This window comes from Helicoverpa armigera, chromosome 15, assembly GCF_030705265.1.
Source record: "Helicoverpa armigera isolate CAAS_96S chromosome 15, ASM3070526v1, whole genome shotgun sequence".
NCBI lineage: Eukaryota > Metazoa > Arthropoda > Insecta > Lepidoptera > Noctuidae > Helicoverpa > Helicoverpa armigera.
Genome location: NC_087134.1, coordinates 5748591 through 5767451, shown reverse-complemented (window position 1 = coordinate 5767451; position 18861 = coordinate 5748591). Strand labels below are relative to the sequence as shown.

Here is an 18861-nt window from a genome sequence, read left to right as displayed (position 1 = left end):
AATATACGACAGTTGTTAAACACGTGTGAATTGTAGGCATTACAAAAGGTGGACATTGCAATCAAAATTACCTCGCATTAGTGCTATGTATCGAATACATTTTTGTTTCTGTCGAAACTATAATATCTATTGAATACACAAATAGTACAGGTACAAACCTAGGCATTTTCTCACTAGCCGTGATTTCCAATAAATAAATTAGCACTTTATCGATCCCTACTGTACTTAGTCCTCAGAATTATTGTGAAATTACTTCGGTGTAGCCTTATCGATTCAATAATCAACTTCTCGAGTAAGTTGCAACTTGTATATGATTTTTCCTTGTAAAGCTTGCGATGTCTGGAATAACCAAACGAATTATTCATGTCTTTAACTCGTAAAATAAGACCATACAATGAGACAGTAAAATGTCAAGTGGTAGTTGGAATATTAAGAGATTCGTTGAAAACATTAAACGTAAGTTAGTACTTAAGCTAAATTCACACTGGGTCAGCGACAAAGTGAAGGAAAGTTTCTCTTAAAAATCATTCAGGACAGTCAAAATAATACAAGTACCTAGATACCCAATGACATTATTACTGATTAACCGACTTCCCAAAAATAAATAATATAGTTTTTTTTAAGTATTAGTTTAAGTTCTTAGCCCCGCACTCAGAGAGACATTTAATGATTACTTAAATCTCTCTCCTTAGTGACCGATTGTCATAGATGTATTTTTTTTTTCTTTTTAAATCCGTATTCAATTCAAACAAACTTCTACTACTTCTATACATTTTCAACACGTCATCCTTTTACACTGGATGTACTGGATTTTAGTGTAACCCTGTTATAGTCTAGTCTAAAACCCCTAACACAGATTCGCACGTTCTCGTGGCTGTACGTGCAACATGGCGCAACTATCTCAAACGATGCTCTTGCACTTTATCCGCGATGTCACGTACGCCTCCACTACCGGCGGCCGTGCTTGTTTGAAGTAGATACGTAGATACATTGTTTATTTATTCAGTACATTTACTTATTCTTTGTTTATTACCTACAGTCAACGAACCAGTATATGAAAATTATGGCTATAGAAAAAAGATAGGTACGCTTAGAAAATCTAAATCTAAAAGAGGCGTACTTGCACATAGGTATTTATAAGAACTACCTTGGTATATTTTATTACCAGACTATTAACTTGATACAGAAACAATAATAAAATATGATTTAAATTCCCACCACGGTAGCAATGGAGTCGTTTGTGAGACTATGGTGAGGTAAGCTCGGCGCTTATTTGCATTTTGCTGTCCTGTCTCACACATTTTGTTATTATAAACTAACTACATAGGTATACGATACTATTGCATTTTTTTATAAATTTTCAACAATGTGGTTCTTATTTAATCATTAATGAGATTGATTGGTGAATTCTTTACAAGTTGCAGCTTTGTATTTTGATCCTATTTCTCCTTAACCATGATAAACTTTTGATACAAGCTCGGACACGGAATAGGTATACAATCTGCCTGAAAGAGAGCCTCATCAAATAAGTCGTAATACCGATCTTAAACAGCCTCACCAAAAAAGCCTACCAATAAACGGACAACACTATTTCGCATTCCTGCATCGAGATTAGCACCACTTCTAGCACTAAGCACATTACAAATTAAGCGCTGGAACGTGACGCTCGTGCACGCGTGACACTGTGGAACACATTTATCTTGCAAATGTAACAGTTCCGATATTTCCCACGTTCAGACACAACATAGAATACCCAAAAAATGATGTCCTCCTAGCTGATTATCGGCTACAGCGGCTGTTCTCATGATTAGCCAGCTGCGCAGGACATATTATACTGCGCGAGCATTGGCGTAGGCACAGGTGCACTCACTATTCCTTCACTTTCATAGGACAACACTATTTCGCATTCCTACATCGAGATTAGAACCACTTCTAGCACTAAGCACATTACAAATTAAGCGCTGGAACGTGAGGTTCGTGCACGCGTGACACTGTGGAACACATTTATCTTGCAAATGTAACAGTTCTGTGGTAACAGTTCCGATAGTTCCCACGTTCACTGGTTAGGCGTAAAAGGGAAAGGCTTGTTTTGATTGTTTGTTTGTTTAAAATAAACATATTTTTTTCATTTGTAGGTAAGTGCAATGAGTCTCATAAAACTTGTATACGTAGGGAATGATGACGCTTAAATCTAAAGCCAAACGCCATCTACCTAAAGGTAGAATTCCGTGGATAGCGGCTACGACAGCCGCGCGTGGCTTACGACAGTCGTCGGCCGCGCGCGACAATAGTCAACCTATGAAAATGGGTAGTATTTAAACGCAAATCAAAAAATATCCTTTTTCTATGCAATAAAATTCCGAATTCCCATCAAAATTACTGATTGCACAGCAAAATATTCAACTCAAAATATCACTTAACACACTACAATTTATTTTCGCAGCGTACAGCGATTTTTCCTAAAGCAAAAGCTTTTTCATCAATGCACAGCTAATAATCTTAATGCACATTATACATGTTAACTCTTTTTCTTTTAAAAATATCTTCTATTTTTATATTATTTACAGCAGTTTTTCTGAATAAAACAGCTTTTTATTAGTCACAGTCATCTTATTATTTATTAATTACCACATAATAAGATCAGCAAAAAAATATAAAATTAAATACAAAATTGTAATTTATTGAATTATTAAAGCGCGTCTTGCTTTCGCGGGGCGTCCACGCTTCCTTTTTTGCTAAACATTTTAAGCTTCTGCAGGTGGCGCCACGTACTTGAGTCGGATCGCAAGTCCGATTATATGCTTGCACATATAGTTCACATATAGTTCTTAAAAAAAATGGGGCAGGTGCATTTTCAGTCATTGTCAGTATTTCCTTTTGGCATACATTTCATATAAGTAGTCATTAAAAGACTACTACTATAATATCATATTTCAGAATGTTTATAGTCAGAATTATCTTTTGCTATGCCAAAAGATGATTCTTATTTTGGAATTTTTATTTTCCTGTAAGAAGCATGCAAACAAGCCTGAAGCATGCAAGCAGGCATGCAGTATGTAAGCAGGCATGCAACATGGAAGTAATCATGCAACATGCAGCAAGCATGGCTTCTGTCACGGCTCCGGCGCTTCGTGGCTCCGGCGGTCCCATGCAAGCTTATCGTCACAGATGATTTTCACGCTCACCACCGCAGCTTCGGCTTACTGGCCGGCAGTGCCGGCCAGCCTCAACCGCGTTGGCGAGCGTTAAAACTACCTGCTCCTCAGCTCGCAGGCCGCCTCGCCCCTCCGCGCCTACGCGGTTTTGAATTGCACTCTAGGGGTAGGGCAAACAAGACTACGTGGAGTCAGTTTTGCAGCGATTCGTCTTCGTTACTAGCTTCAATTTTTAATACAATGTTTTTTAATTGAACTCTATCTTACTCGCTCGCGCCACTCTGCACTCCAGTGACGAAAAAGCGCGCGAAGCCGCGAACCTTTTTCAGTTAATTTGTTCTGTTTTTAGAAATAATGCAATGTAACAGGATTTTATTGTTATAATAATCATTAAATTTGCCGAGCATGGCTTCTTGAAAATTAAGACAAATATGATGAACAGGTTTTGTTGTAGAGGAAGTGAAGCATATTTGGAATACCATTTTGTTTTTTGAAAATAAATTGAAGGAGAAACGGGATAGCTCAATAAAAAATACGTATTAAATTATTGTCAAAATATTAAACTTTAATAATGAGAACAATCAAATATAAAAAATACCAGATATATTATCAAAATGCCTATCAAACTAAAAATACTCCAAAAACGTGATTTGACTTAGGGTGCAGATAATTTGGAATATAGTGTTCCAAATTATATTCATTTTTTTTTCTTTGAAAATTGCTAACACTTTTTCTTAGAAACTAATAGAATTCTAATATTTTTATAGTCATTTACAAAAAAAGAAACTTATACAAAAAAATAAAACCGACTTCCAAAAAAACTGAAAAGCAAAAAAACACGGTATTCCAAATTAACAACACACCAACCTAACTTAAAATTGCATGTCAAATTTTTAATTCTAGAAATATTCACAAAATCATAGTTATATCTTAAACTAACAAGGTCACTCCGCAATTAAAATAATTACAATAAAGATTTAGAGTATTACAGCAAATGATTACCACTGATTGCATTCTTACTGAAAAAGTTTTCAAATCAGGCGTCTTGTTCGCTGGGGGCTGGTAGCCGAAATGTCAAGATGGCGACCTGTTTTTAATGCTGTATGGCTTTGTGTATCGTTTGACGTTATGTTTACGGTATAAAAACTCAGATGGCGTTTATATATATTTAGATATCGAAGTATTCCAAGTTACCTGCAGTATTCCAAATATGCTGCAGTTCCTCTACTTACTGGTTAATATACGACTGGGATAGTTATTTTGCTATGAACTATGGAAAATTTGCTGTGCAGTCAGTATTAATGCTATGTATGTAGTATTTTTGAACAAGAATAATTTTAACTGGATTGCATTATAATAAAAAAAGCAATGTCATATTGATGTGTAATTTTAAATTATCTGCAGTTTGAGTTTTGTTAAGCATTTAGTTTATTTGTAGTGAAGTAAGTTATTTGATGTAAAAAAGAATATAAATGATGAGTATTTATTGATAGGCGATTATTTATTTGATATGCAATTTATAATATCCCTATGAAAATGTATGGCACCGTTGCCGAGGTCCGCGACAGTCGCGCGCGGCCGACGAATTTCGTAAGCCGCGCGCGGCCGTATGCATCTCAACATGGTCTAGCGCTTAGTAACATCTATATAATTTTAGTAAAACCAGAATTGAATTGTTTTTTATTTAGTCGGCAAAACTTCCTTTTGTTTTCATTACAATACAAATGCTTTTGAATCAGTATTGGGTAGTATCCTTCATCATTTCTACTTTTTTAAAATAGGGTCGATTGGTAATCTATTTTCATAATACAGCCACAGCAATACATGACGTATTGCTGTGGCCTCTTCTTCTTCAAGGATATCAATTAGCACTTCGACTAGAGACAACGGACGAACAAAATCTACTAATTTCAACACAATGCCGCGCGCGGCTTACGAAATTCGTCGGCCGCGCGCGACTGTCGCGAGCCTCGGCAGCGGCGCCATACATTTTCATAGGTTGACTATTGTCGCGCGCGGCCGACGACTGTCGTAAGCCGCGCGCGCGAATTCTACCTTAAATCTAAAAGATACTTACCTGCTTTTTTGGCAAGTGTACTCAAGGAAAATATCTAGTCAATATTATTTAATTTTGCAATACGAATTGGCTGTTCGTATTTGCAACCGCAAACACGGAAAATCTAACCTTAATATTATTTGGTAACATTTTAGAATCAAAGTTCAAAGGTAAACTGGTTTAGCATGTAAATAAAGTAGGATTCAACCGAAAGCCTTCTAAACATCGCATGCTACCTATTTTTCGGAATGTCAAATCTATTACTGACATTTAAAGGGTGGATGTCTTCATAGCACAGAAAACCGCAAATAACTAGCTGACATTATTATTCCATAACCTTTTACTTGAAAAGCATGGAAACATAAATGCATTCAATTTTCGATACATACATTTTTAGTGGGTCACAAAGTTCTATCGCTAAGTTCTCTTCAAAGTGCCGTCAGTCACGCAAATGTATAGAAAAGAATGGCTTGATCCATATTATTTGTCTATCTTATTGGGCTCAACTGCTTGACGCTTGTATCTTTACAAATTGATGCGCTTTTGTTTTTTAGTGTAGTTGTTTATTTAAGGTAGAATTTACGCATGAGTGAGTCTGAGTTCCGCATGAGTAAATAGAAAACAATGGATTTTATGACTTTTTTATATCCTGTAGGTAGACGGTACCCTAAGCTGGAATTGCATTAATTGACACGCCACCGTTCCATCTAAACTTACGGCCTGTATAGTATATAAATATTGAAAAGCTTTTTATACTCATGCAGGTATACTTGAATATACTAAATTCAAATAAAAACTCATTTTTGAAGAGTTGATAACCACAAACCAAAAAGGTCTAAAAAGCAATACAGGCACTCGTTGTCCTCGTTTTTTGGATATCGAACACTGTCAGTTGGCGAGCGTCCCGCCGCAATGCGTCACCCTGTATACTGCATCGCTAAGACATACTTCAAATAATAGCCTAAGAAATGACCTGTATATGTGTGTAAAAGTCTAAAAAAATGGTAAATCTTTGACCATTATTTTGGTCCAAGATTCCCAAAAAAAAGCGAAGGGATTGCCAATCTGGGTAGTGTAGTCAGAACAGTAAATATGATATGGGCATAAGTTCATAAGCCTTATTTCAAACAGCAGTATACTTATGTTACCCATATACGCCAAATTAGAGCTCCTTAATATTAATATATTTTTCTCAATTTCACCATAAAGTTCCTTGACGATCAATTGAAATGTTCTTTCTTAAGATTTAAATATTTAAAAGAACGAAAAGAAAAATTGATTTGTAAGCAATCAACCTCTTTTGTCTAAGCAACGGTAAAAGTTACGGTAATTTTATTGATGTTCTATCGTTTCGTAGTTAATACGGTTTATTTATTCTTCTTCTAAATTACAGTCAATAAAAGTCACGCTACCATTTATCATGCATACGCTAATAAGTTTTATCGGACCAGTATCTAAACTGTATTATGTACATGATACATGTAAATGTGTATGTTTAGCATTTACCCACATAAATATATGCTGGTACATAGGTATACCTACTGACAATACACTGTTTAAAATGATAAACATCTTTAAAGACATGAGAAAACTTGTTCAAGTAGGCAACACCATCCCAAAATGTTTTTTGGAGTATTTTAACTTCTTGTTTTTAAAGAAGCTTTGCCGTTCACGTTCCCCAATTCCATCAGATAAATTCGGTAAACCACCTATCACAATAGAAGCACGTAATATAACTGGCATACAAAAAGTAACATTTTATAATAATTATGAGTAATTGTGTAAAAAAATGAGAGCATTTTTTATCGTCTGAGCGCGTTAAACTCTGCCCAAGTGAAAGTACGATAATAAACAACAAACATTACAGTAACTGTTTATAAATGCGTACGTTCCTTTGTACGGGATTTATTAATAAATTTTTCTCTAAAGGTTCTTATTTACTTTTAAACCATTCACATACTCAACAGAGTTAAAAAACAAACTACTTGCATTAATTAAATACTAGCCGTTTTCCCGTGGTTTATGGCAAAATATAGCCTATGTTGCTCGGGAAAAGTGTACCTAGCTATCCAACAGCGATTTTTTTTTTCAAATTATTCAGTAGTCTCGGAGCCTTTAGGGTACAAAAAACAAATAAAAAAATAATGTTTCCTCTTTATTATAGTTGTATAGATTATAGATAGCGTAAAATATAAAAGAGGTCTCTTTCAGATTTCTAGCCACAAACCAGAAAGCCTTTACAGATTATACATCAGAAATTCTGCTTTCCACATTTGCGAATTTGCTAACTAGTCCATCAACGTATTTTATCACCGCAAACTAGATTTATATCTCATGTTACAAACGACGATACCAGTTTGCGGTCCCTCACGGATTATCATATTTATGTCACAGAACACCGATTTTATATTAATCTTTTACCATAATTATGTGACATAATTATCCTTACTTAAGCAATTTCAATAATATCCGTGGGAAGTTGGCATTAAATTATGGTTATTTTGCACTTTATCGCTTTGTAATGAGCTGTTTATCGTTCGAGTTCCATATTCCAGTGTTTATTTTTTCTTAGATGCGGGAAATGGGCAGTAAAGTTGGAGAACTGGATATTTTATAGTCGTCATAAATAGGCTACTTATAAATTACCATAAGACATAATTAAATAAGTAACTTAAATAATTTTATCGGGAAGGACAGTTCCTAATTGATTGATACTCGTATATTAGCTTATAACTGGTGTTAGGGAGAATTCTTGGGCTGTAGAAATGACTGAGGCTGTTTCCGAAATATAGGTACTGGTTTATTCCAACGGATGATTTGTAACAAATTATATAATTAAACGGCGCGCGACGCGTACAATTTTCACAGCTGATCGGTAAGGTGTGTGAGCGGCCCGCGATCCTCGTACGTGGCTGCCCCCCGCGCCGCGCTGTCCCCCCTCCGATGCCATCGCCGGTGGCGCCTCCATCGACGTCGTTCCTATGTTCTAGAGGTTTCCGAACATCCTGCCCGGGTTGAAACATCGTCTTCAATAGGTAAAGGACATATGTTGTTGAAGGCCCTTGTGATGTTGCCCTTCTTGGTTTTGATTTCCGCCACCCTCGTGATGCCGTCAGCACCAGGAAACACCTTGACGATACGGCCTAATAGCCAATGTAGTGGTGGTTGCGTTTTCTCTCTGATCAGAACTAACTGATTCAGCTTAATTTCGCCTGTGGACGCATGCCATCTGGTTCTCTGCTGCAACATGACAACATATTCATGACTGAATCGGTTCCAAAAGTGTTGCCGTAGATGCTCAATTCTTTGTAGCGGTCCAATCGAGTGATGTTGACGGAGTGTACCTGCGGCTGAGAAACGGATATTAGCGGTCGTCCAATTAAAAGTGCGAAGGAGTGAGAGCGGTAAGGTCGTCAGGAGACGAAGAAAGAGCAACAAGGGGACGGGAATTTAATATAGCCTCAATTTGGACTAGGTATGTGTTCATCTCCTCATATGTTAGATGAGAAGAATGAACAATGGTTTTTAAGTGTCTTTTTGTAGACTTAACGGCGGCCTCTGTTATACCATTAAAATGTGGACTATAAGGAGGAGTAAAGCTAAACTTTATCGCTTCTTGTGCAAAATAGGTTTCTAAATTTGAATTAGCCAAGAATTGTGCAAGCTCATTAAATACGCCCACAAAAGCTGTGCCGTTATCAGAGAGGATACTGTGTGGTTTACCCCGACGAGCAACGAATCTCTTTAACGCGGCAAGATAGGCGTCTTTGGTGAGATCCGTCACAAGCTCCAGATGAACAGCCTTTACTGCCAAACAGACGAACACACAGATATAGGATTTAATGAGTCTGGCACCTCTGCCTTTACGGTCAGCTATCAGCATTGGTCCGGCGTAGTCGACACTACAATTATAAAACGGAAATTCAAGCTGTGTCCTCGTGCGTGGTAGCTGACCCATGACTGGTTGCACCGCTTGACACCTAAATCTGAAACATTTGACACATTCTCTGAATGTACCTTTAGATAAATTTCTACCTCCTAAAGGCCAGTAAGTTTGACGAATGTGTGATAAAAGAAGTTGTGGCCCTGCATGCATAAGCTTAAGATGTTCACAACGAAATAATATTTTCGTAATGTGATGTTTACTATCTAGCAATATTGGATGTTTTGTGTCGTAACTGTAGTTAGCGTTATCTAACCTGCCACCTACGCGAATTACACCTCGATCATCCATAAATGGAGACAGTGAAGCAAGCCTATTTTTGCTGGATAGTGGCCTTTTTAAACTAAGTGTTTTGTATTCGTCAGAAAACATTTCCATTTGACTAAAACGTAACATAACAGTAAATGCTTCATTTAATTCATCACAGGATAAATGACCACACAACCTGCTGTTAGGATTTTTAAATTAAAATGAACCTAAGTACATAAGCGAAAATACGTTTTAATTTGTTTATGTTAGATTTATTACTAATCAAACGACTGATAACTGATTGAGTTGATTGACAGTTATCTACTAAATGAACTTTAAATTCAGGTATGTCGGAATTAGAACCCGTATTTGGCATTTTAGGCCAACGATCTTCGCCTAATTTTAAAACTCTGGGCCCGACCACCACAATTTACAGGTGCCGATTTGATCGGCCCTCAGCCCGCGAGATATGAAGTCGGCCGGGTTCTCTTTCGACGACACGTATCTCCAAGAATTTTCCCCGGTACTTTCTTGTATCTCACTGACACGGTTACGAACAAAAGGCTTTAATTTATTCGGCGATGCAGATAACCAACAGAGAACTATCGTCGAATCACACCAATAATAACACTTATTTATTTTAATAGTTAGTGAGTCTACTACCTTTGCACTCAGTCTTGCTCCCAACAAGGCCCCGCACAGTTCAAGACGGGGTATGGTTGTATGTTTAATGGGAGCTACCTTATTTTTCGAAGTTAAAAGGTGAACGGTTATAGTATCATCATTATTTAGGCAACGAACGTACACACATGCCCCATAGGCACACTCGGATGCATCTGTAAAAATGTGCAACTCAATTATTTTATGATTAACACTAAATGCATGCCGTGGTATGTTTAAATTATTCAAACACGATAACGTAGTGACGAATGACGACCAACATTCTTGAGTGTCACGAGAAACCGGTTCGTCCCACGAACATTTTTCTAACCATAATTTTTGCATTGTTATCTTTGCCAATACGACACACGGCCCTACTAGCCCTAATGGGTCAAAGATTTGACTAATGCAAGATAAAATGTAACGTTTAGTTATTTTATTAGTTGGAGGTAGATTTATAGAAAAAGTTAACTGATCTAAATCGCGAACCCAGTTTAAGCCCAATACTTTAGCAGTGTTATGAGATTGATTACGATTTAAATCCAGAATGTTATTATCATTCTGATCAAGGGATGACAACATAGCCTTCATCACTTGTGGGCTATTAGATTGCCATTTTCTTAATTTGAATTGAGCTGATGCTAAAATCGAACTCACCTCCTTGCATAACAGTATGGTTGCTGACTCAGTGTCACTGCCTCCCAAATAATCATCAACGTACATGTCCCGTTGTATAGCTTGCTTTACGTCATCATTAGACGCCTGTGAAGCGAGACTTACGAGTGCCTTTGTCGCTAAGTATGGTGCCGAAGCGGTGCCATAAGTAACTGTATTAAGAACAAAGGTTTTAAGCGGTTCATGTTGATTAAATCTAAATAGGATTTTTTGTAAAGAGCGTTGAGATTTATTTAAATCTATAGCTCTATACATTTTCTACATCTCCTGATACAACGTATCTATGTTTTCGAAAACGAAGTAAAATAGAATAAAGATCGTCCTGTACAGTCGGACCGATCATTTGTAGGTGATTTAAAGAAATACCTGAAGTCGTCACAGCTGACGCGTCAAAGACAACTCTTAATTTAGTTGTAGTACTTTGCTCGCGCGTAACACCGTGATGTGGTAAATAGTAACTTATGTTATCATTTGAGTTACTAACTTCAGACATATGCCCTAATTGCAAGTACTCGTGCATAAAATCGATATACCTACCTTTGAATAAGGGATCACGTTCAAACCTACGTTCGAGCGAAAGAAATCGAACTTTCGCCATTTGGTATGAGTCACCTAAAACATCTGGTGACTGTTTAAATGGCATTTTAACAATAAAACGCCCGTCTTCGCCACGAGTAGTAGTGCGTAAAAAATGTTCCTCACATGCACGTTCCTCGGCTGACAACGAATGTTTTTCTGATATTGAATCTAGTTCCCAAAACCGAGTGAGTTCAGGTTTTATTTCCTGCACAAAATTACACACTGGTTGGTCACGGGATGGACTAGGTTGCGCAATAAACCCAGAAATAAGCCATCCTAATTTAGATTCGTATAACCTAGGTTGACATTTGCCTAGATTTATTGTGTTAGTACCTAAAATATTCCAGAACTGTTCAGCACCTAGTAAAATGTCTACGCTTGACGGTTTATAATAGTGAGGGTCAGCTAGACAGATGCCTGATGGAAGTGGAATAGTACTTATATCAATTAATGTCGATGGTAATGATTTGGTTATCTCTGGTAATACTAAACAATCAATTGTTGTTTTAAATTTACCCGAGTAAGATTCTAAGGTTAAGGAACAAGACTGTGTGCTTTTACAAGTTTGCTGGTTAATACCCGTTATTCTGGAGTTTACGTTACGTTTAAGTGAACCCAGCTTACCACACAGCTCCTCAGTTATAAAGTTTGCGGTACTGCCGTTGTCCAGCAGCACCCTCGCTACGTGGCTGCGGCCGCTGCTGTCGCGCACCTTCACCCTCGCTGTGGAAAGCAATACGGTGGACGAAGTAGTATTCTGTATAGCTTTGGCAGTTAAAGTAACATTATCTGTTATTTGACTACTGGTAGTCGGCTCACTGTCTTTGTCTACGTGTAACAGTGTATTATGTTTTGCCTTACAATACTTGCACCGAGCCCACAATTTGCATTTTGTTCGGAATGGCCCGGGTTTAAACAGTTAAGACAAACCTTGTATTCTTTAGCCTTCTGATTACGAACATCTGACGTCAGTTTTCGAAAACTATCACACTTAAATAAAACATGACTTTGTTTGCACATTGGACAATTTGAGCTCGAAACCTTATTTGAAATATTATTATTATCAGTTGATGTTATGGCAAAACTTTTTTGCTTATTTGATTTATTGTTTGAGGTCTTGTTTTTAATAGCTTCAGAGTCCTCAACTGATTCCAACAAGTCTGCCCTGTTATTTAAAAAAGTTAAAAATTTAGACAATGTAGGTGCCTCGGATAACGTATTTCTAAATTCTTCCCAATGAACGTAAGTTTTAGTATCTAATTTGTGAGCCATTATATAAATAATTAAGGTGTCCCAGTGCTGCGTCGGTTGTCCTAAAATTGTTAAAGCTCTGAGATTTTTTGTAGTACTATCGACTAAATGACGTACTGCTTTACTGGACTCCTTTTCTATTTGATCGACATTAAATAACGATTGAACATGATTATTTACCAAAGACGATTATTATTGTAACGTTTCGTCAATAAATCCCAGGCGATGCTGTAGTTACCAGAATTAAAATCCAAGCTTCTAATAATTAAGGCAGCAGCACCCTTTAACGAGGACCTCAGATAATGAAATTTACTTATGTCATCCAACAATGTGTTCTTGTGTATAAGAGAATCAAACGTGTCTCTAAACTCGAGCCAATGCTGATAGCTTCCATCAAAATGTGGTAAACTAATCTGTGGTAATTTCACAACACTATGTTTCGACTGTGTGGCGTCATTATTATCTGAAGCTTGTACGGAACTCACCAACACGCTGGCTCTTCGCTCGCTATGCTGACGTCGCACCTCGCGCGCCGATGACACCAAGGAGAAGTATTGGTTTTGAAAGGCTTCGCGATCAGCCAATGCCTCGGCGGAGTCCTCCATCAGCAGCTCGATATCCCCCTGTATTTTATCATAGTCATTGTATAATAAATCCATTTTATCAAGTCGGGTTTCCAGTTCTGTTACTTGTAAATCACTTAATCGTGAACAAGAAAGGACTACATTTAAATAATTGCTGAAAAGCGTAAGTTTAGCTTTACAGCTTGCACGTTTCTTAACTAATTCTTTAAGTTTAGAGTCCATTATTCAAATAAATAATAATTACGTTAATTCGTAACTAATGAGCAAGCACTGCGTTGAATAAATTGCAAAGCGACAGATGTTGACCTTGAGTGAATTAGCGGTCAAGCTAACACGTATCCGTGTAAACAGGTTTCTTATTTTTGCCTGCTACTAATTATGCAGCGATGCACCTACAATAATAGGCTTGAGCGATAACCAGGCTTGAAATATGTGCAACGAAATGAATGCGATGACTAATAAATATGGGGAAAAAAAATGGAACAGATTTAAATGGCCAACAAAGCGGGAAGAATTTAAGAAGTGATAAAGGGCAATGATTAATTGGAACGACACACTATTTACCGATCCGTAGCCACAGTTATCCGTTCTCGTCGATATATTTCTTGGAGACGTGTGCGCCACGTTGGTTTTTTCCTGCGCTGCAAAATCGCCACGCACGCGTCACTGCACGCCTGCCTCCGTTGTTTTTTCTTTCTTGCGAAGGACCACTTTGTTAGGGAGAATTCTTGGGCTGTAGAAATGACTGAGGCTGTTTCCGAAATATAGGTACTGGTTTATTCCAACGGATGATTTGTAACAAATTATATAATTAAACGGCGCGCGACGCGTACAATTTTCACAGCTGATCGGTAAGGTGTGTGAGCGGCCCGCGATCCTCGTACGTGGCTGCCCCCCGCGCCGCGCTGTCCCCCCTCCGATGCCATCGCCGGTGGCGCCTCCATCGACGTCGTTCCTATGTTCTAGAGGTTTCCGAACAACTGGATTCTGCGTTTTAAGTTGAGTCGAAATCGCTGTAAAAACATAGCCATCAATTTACACAAGTAAACCAACGACGCATAGCAATATCTAATGGCATTAGAGATCGAAATCTCTTCCATGGAAGCGCAAAACGCATTACCCTCCTTCTGAGTAAGTGGGGTGAAAACAAGATTGACACTCATATGTTAAGTGATAGTTAAATAAACTAGATTTTTCAATATATGCCGTCTGTTTACCTACTCGAAAAAATATCGACTACTGAAAACTCTATATAAAATTTGGGACTAGCTAGATCACCTAACCAACTTATTGATGGTAAAAAATATTTTAAGTAACACAGTACAATAATAGTACAATAGTGGTATATGTATGTTTGTAACTTGATCTATGTCAAACAGTAATGAACTTTGTCAGTCAGTCAACTCGGTCAGTCAAAATATAATTGAAAAAAAATATTGGAAAACACATTTTAAATGAAGAAGTGGCTAATGATGTGGCAGAGTATAATGTACCATTTGACAAAGTTCAGTGTCGATAGGTCAGAATGAATCAAGGTTTCAAAACCGGTCCTAACACTAAATAGAAGGAAAAAAATTAGTTGAGAAGCTTTTTCTACTAAGTACTTTTTCTAGTGTAAAGAGTAGTTATGTCGAACTGTATACCTAAACATATTTCGAGTCAAAAAGTACATAGGTATTTTATAACTATTCTGTCTGATTTGACACTAAACAATAAATTACATTTAAGCAAATACCTATACATGGCACATTACATTAAACTACATTCAAGCAAGCTGTATTTAGAACTTCTAACCATAAATACATAAGATGGATGCACTAAGCAACACAGAGGAATCCGGTAAACCTAAGTGATGCAGGAAACCAGCTGAACTGAAACTCAACTCCGTCGAAAATAGACAGGAAAGCATTGTGTACCTACGTCCATATATTATAACCATTCGTTTGAGGGAAGCATCAGAAACAGCGCTCCATGGCTTTTTCATAAACGGGGCAGCCGTAAATTAATTCTTAAAGTAGGTAACATATTTCCACATTACAATAGGATTGCTCCGATTAATGAAGATTTAAGATCCTTTGAATAGATTTAAGCACACCACCATTTTTTTATATATTCACAAACATAGTTTCTGGCATATTTAAGTGTACCAGAAAGACGACATTAAGCTAAGAATAGTGAGAGGTCATTACACCCACCCAAAACACTTAGATACTGAAAAGCAGTCTCCTTAGCTTCACAAACGAAAAGTTTTTCATACTAGCATGACCTAACTCATTGAACCGAGATAGTCACGGGTTAATTTTATTACTCGTCAATACAGTGTCAAAAGAGCAGTGGAATGGAATGGGTATACCTACCTATTTTTTCTACTGAAACGATAAAAAATATAGCGAGGTATTCTTGTTTTTAAAACGCTCCGCTTGCCTGTTTTCTAAGTTCAAAGTCTCTACAAAAGAAGAATAAAAATCTCTGCATAATAAAAATGCAAGAAGTTTTTTAAACGTTCTTCTCCATAGCTCCACTCATAACAAAAACCAGGCTTTTGACGTACCACAAGAACCTGTAGTAGTTCTATTTACTTTAAGCTTTGAATTTGACTATAAGACCTTGAAATTCCTACCACAAGCCAGTTGTAAAAAAAAACAAATGCTATAGGTACACACGACTGAACGGTCAAGTTTGTTTTGGGAAGACTTTTTATAGTATTTGACTAACGAATCCTTTGGCTAAATTATATTGGACATTCAAATAGTGTACCCTTACTTGACTGTGAGTTCGATCTATCAATTTTAGACGGCAGATGGTATAATCTCGTACCTACCTAGGTAATTAAATTTAATATCAAAAGAAAAAACAAACGAATCTTAATTACATTAGTATTGTTTATCAGCTTTCCTTTAGTATCTTTCCACTTGATCTACGAAAACATTTTCTGTGATAACTTACCCACATATTATTAAAGCTAAGTAATTTAACTTGATACTTTCATTAATCAATGAAAAACTACTATTAAACTTCTTACTAGCGAAAAGAGCCATCAATCATTAGAAGGCAGTAATTTTTTATGGAGTAAATTATACATTGTAAGTGTCAAATCCTATACTTAAGTAAGCATTAAGTTCATATCAGGTGTTGTATCTAAGTTGTATATGTCACGGTTAAGTTATCACTTAATGATCCTTGTAATCAGAAGTGTTTTGTTTGATTAACTTAAAGGCAATACTTATACTTTTTTATGAAAAGTGACTAAAAATCAATCAGGTTCTTTGAACGTAGATGTAGTATTTGTGAGACCCGACAAAAGCTGAAAACTCATTAAGAGGATATTACCAAAGAAATAATTTTTAAAATCTGGACAGAATTTTTGAAAATATGAAAAGTTTAATAAATTATCGAAACGAAGGTGTTTCATGTAGTAAATATAATAACCTTTGACAGCTTTCAAATTACAAAAAAGCCAAAAATAAATAAAATTCCTCGAACAATCGATAAACTTAGCCCTAACGGAACAAAATTAAACCCAACATCAATAATTCAAACTATCATCGAAAACAACAAACAAAAAAAGTTCAACAGTCAAAACCGAATAAAAAGAGTGACAATTACTCTTGACCTTTATGTAAGAGAGTGGATGACGTCACCGGCCATAAATAGTGAACAGACATGGAGAACAAATGACTAGCGGAGATGCTATAACGGAAAATCTCTTAAGAAAGTAGCGCGCCTTGATACGGGTGTTCGAAGGACGAAGAACGTTACTGTCTTCGTCCTCAAACGACTTTTTTTTAAATATTGTTTATCTAACAATAAATAAGCCCGCGTATGGCCTGTGGCTTCGACAGATGAGTCAGTTAAGTAACCCGAACGCCTCTTTAGTTTACTCATTAATGATCATTTTGGTCACGCCCACCTCAGTATTCGACACAGGAGAAGGCGACTGACCTACCTGCCTCATGTCATCTCCGGTCATATTTCCTTCCTCTGTGTGCACAGACCACAGCACACAATAGACCGGACGCGGTTCCGTATCACAAGCTTGCAAGCCCGGAGCGCTCCCTTTTGTTGCACATCCACTGACCCACTTGCAGTTGCTCTTACACCTGTTATGTAATACTGAGTAGGAAATGCACCGTGGTTTATTAATATTTGTCATGTTCTGTTGTTACAGCAACGAGCAAATTTTGGCGTGTAAGTAATTTGTCCCCTTTAAGTGGGCAAGGGACGAGAAACTGATATTTTGCATCTTACTAGCTCCCATCTGCGGTTTATAAGATAGATTCATTGATCGCAGGTGGCAAAAGACAATCGACAGTAAATCGTTTCCCAAGGAAAACCTACAATAACATTACAGAAAGCATACAATAACAATAGATAAAACATTAAGCGTTGAACAAAAATATTATGATAAGTAATAAAAGCATCTACTTCCAAGACATCTCACTTTTCTAAGAAAAACAATGACCTAACAAGCTGCAGCTGTTTCAACAATTAAATATCACCTTATATTCAATTCATCCTCATTAAAATACAAGACAACGCCAAAGGATGCGCGGGCGCACGTCAAAGGAAGTATCCATATTTGTCGCGTCTTCTTCCACATAACCACATATTTACATATTCACTTGTCAGATCCGTTTCATGGTTAGGCCTTTAATTGTCCTCCGCGGGGCAAACCAGGGCCAAAGCCTACCGGGTCTGCGGGATTGTTTGAAAGAGTTACCGCGGCCCTGGTACATAAAGGGCTTAAGAAGGAACATGATAGGTTTTAGTCAGTAAGTGTCTAAGCACACTATGCCGAACGTACGCGACCGAAGTTCCGCGGCTGATTTTACGTTCCAAGGTAATCGCCTGATATGACACACCATAAGTGCCGAACCTACGCGGCAGAAGTTCAGTTGCGCAATTTACGCGGGGCGCGGGCGGGGGCATGCCTGCCTCCCGCTGCTCGCCGCTCCCGATCTCCGTCAACAGTCGAACCGAACTTCGGTCGCGTATAATGTGTTTTCTACAGATTACGTTGCCGCCGAATTTCCGCTGAACTTACGCCCGACTGAAGTTCGGCTGTACGCTATAACGCAACGTAATTTCGGTATTATGTGTTTCGGCATTGTGTGTCAAATAGCATTGCAGGCGTAATCATGCCGAACTTCCGTCGCGTATCCTCGGCATAGGTCACTACCTAGACACTAAGAGTCTGATACTCCTCACGCTGCTAACCCACAGCGGGAAGGGACATTTGATGATTTCCCATCAAAAAGGCCTCATTGTTATACTTTAGCAAACAACTATTGGACAACACGATATAATATAGTTTTATGGTATGGTTTAGACCGCCATTCGTTTTACGATAATTTCACCGGATTCAGGTCATTACGTTTATGATGAAGATTATGGTCACGAGTTGAAGAATTTCAGTTATTTGTTCAGAGATATATTTTATTTAGATTAACTTTTTTGGGAATTAATTGTCACATCTTATTTCAGTGGGATATTTTACAAGAAAAGCAAACACATACATTTTCTTACAATTACTACAGAATCGTTAAGTGCATTTAATTACGACTATAAGTTTAAGCAGTATTCCATTTTACAATTATAATAATAATTTAAACATGGCGTGCCCTATATTGCCCATTGGAATAGAAACTGTACACGAAGATAGTAAAATTAAATTAACGATCGATTATAAAATAAGTAGTTTGTGTAATA

At 37.3% G+C, this 18861-nt stretch overlaps 1 protein-coding gene and 1 long non-coding RNA gene across 4 annotated transcripts in view; one reads left to right on the top strand and one right to left on the bottom strand.

The window, feature by feature from the left end:
• LOC110370529 (carbohydrate sulfotransferase 11) overlaps nucleotides 1-18861 on the top strand; it is a 59803-nt gene that overhangs the window by 23203 nt on the left and 17739 nt on the right. The window lies entirely within an intron of this gene.
• Nucleotides 7990-14391, bottom strand: LOC126053732 (uncharacterized). Its single transcript, XR_010277191.1, has 2 exons — nucleotides 13054-14391; nucleotides 7990-8451 (listed from the first exon to the last, which is right to left on the bottom strand). It is a non-coding gene; the product is annotated as an uncharacterized LOC126053732 (long non-coding RNA).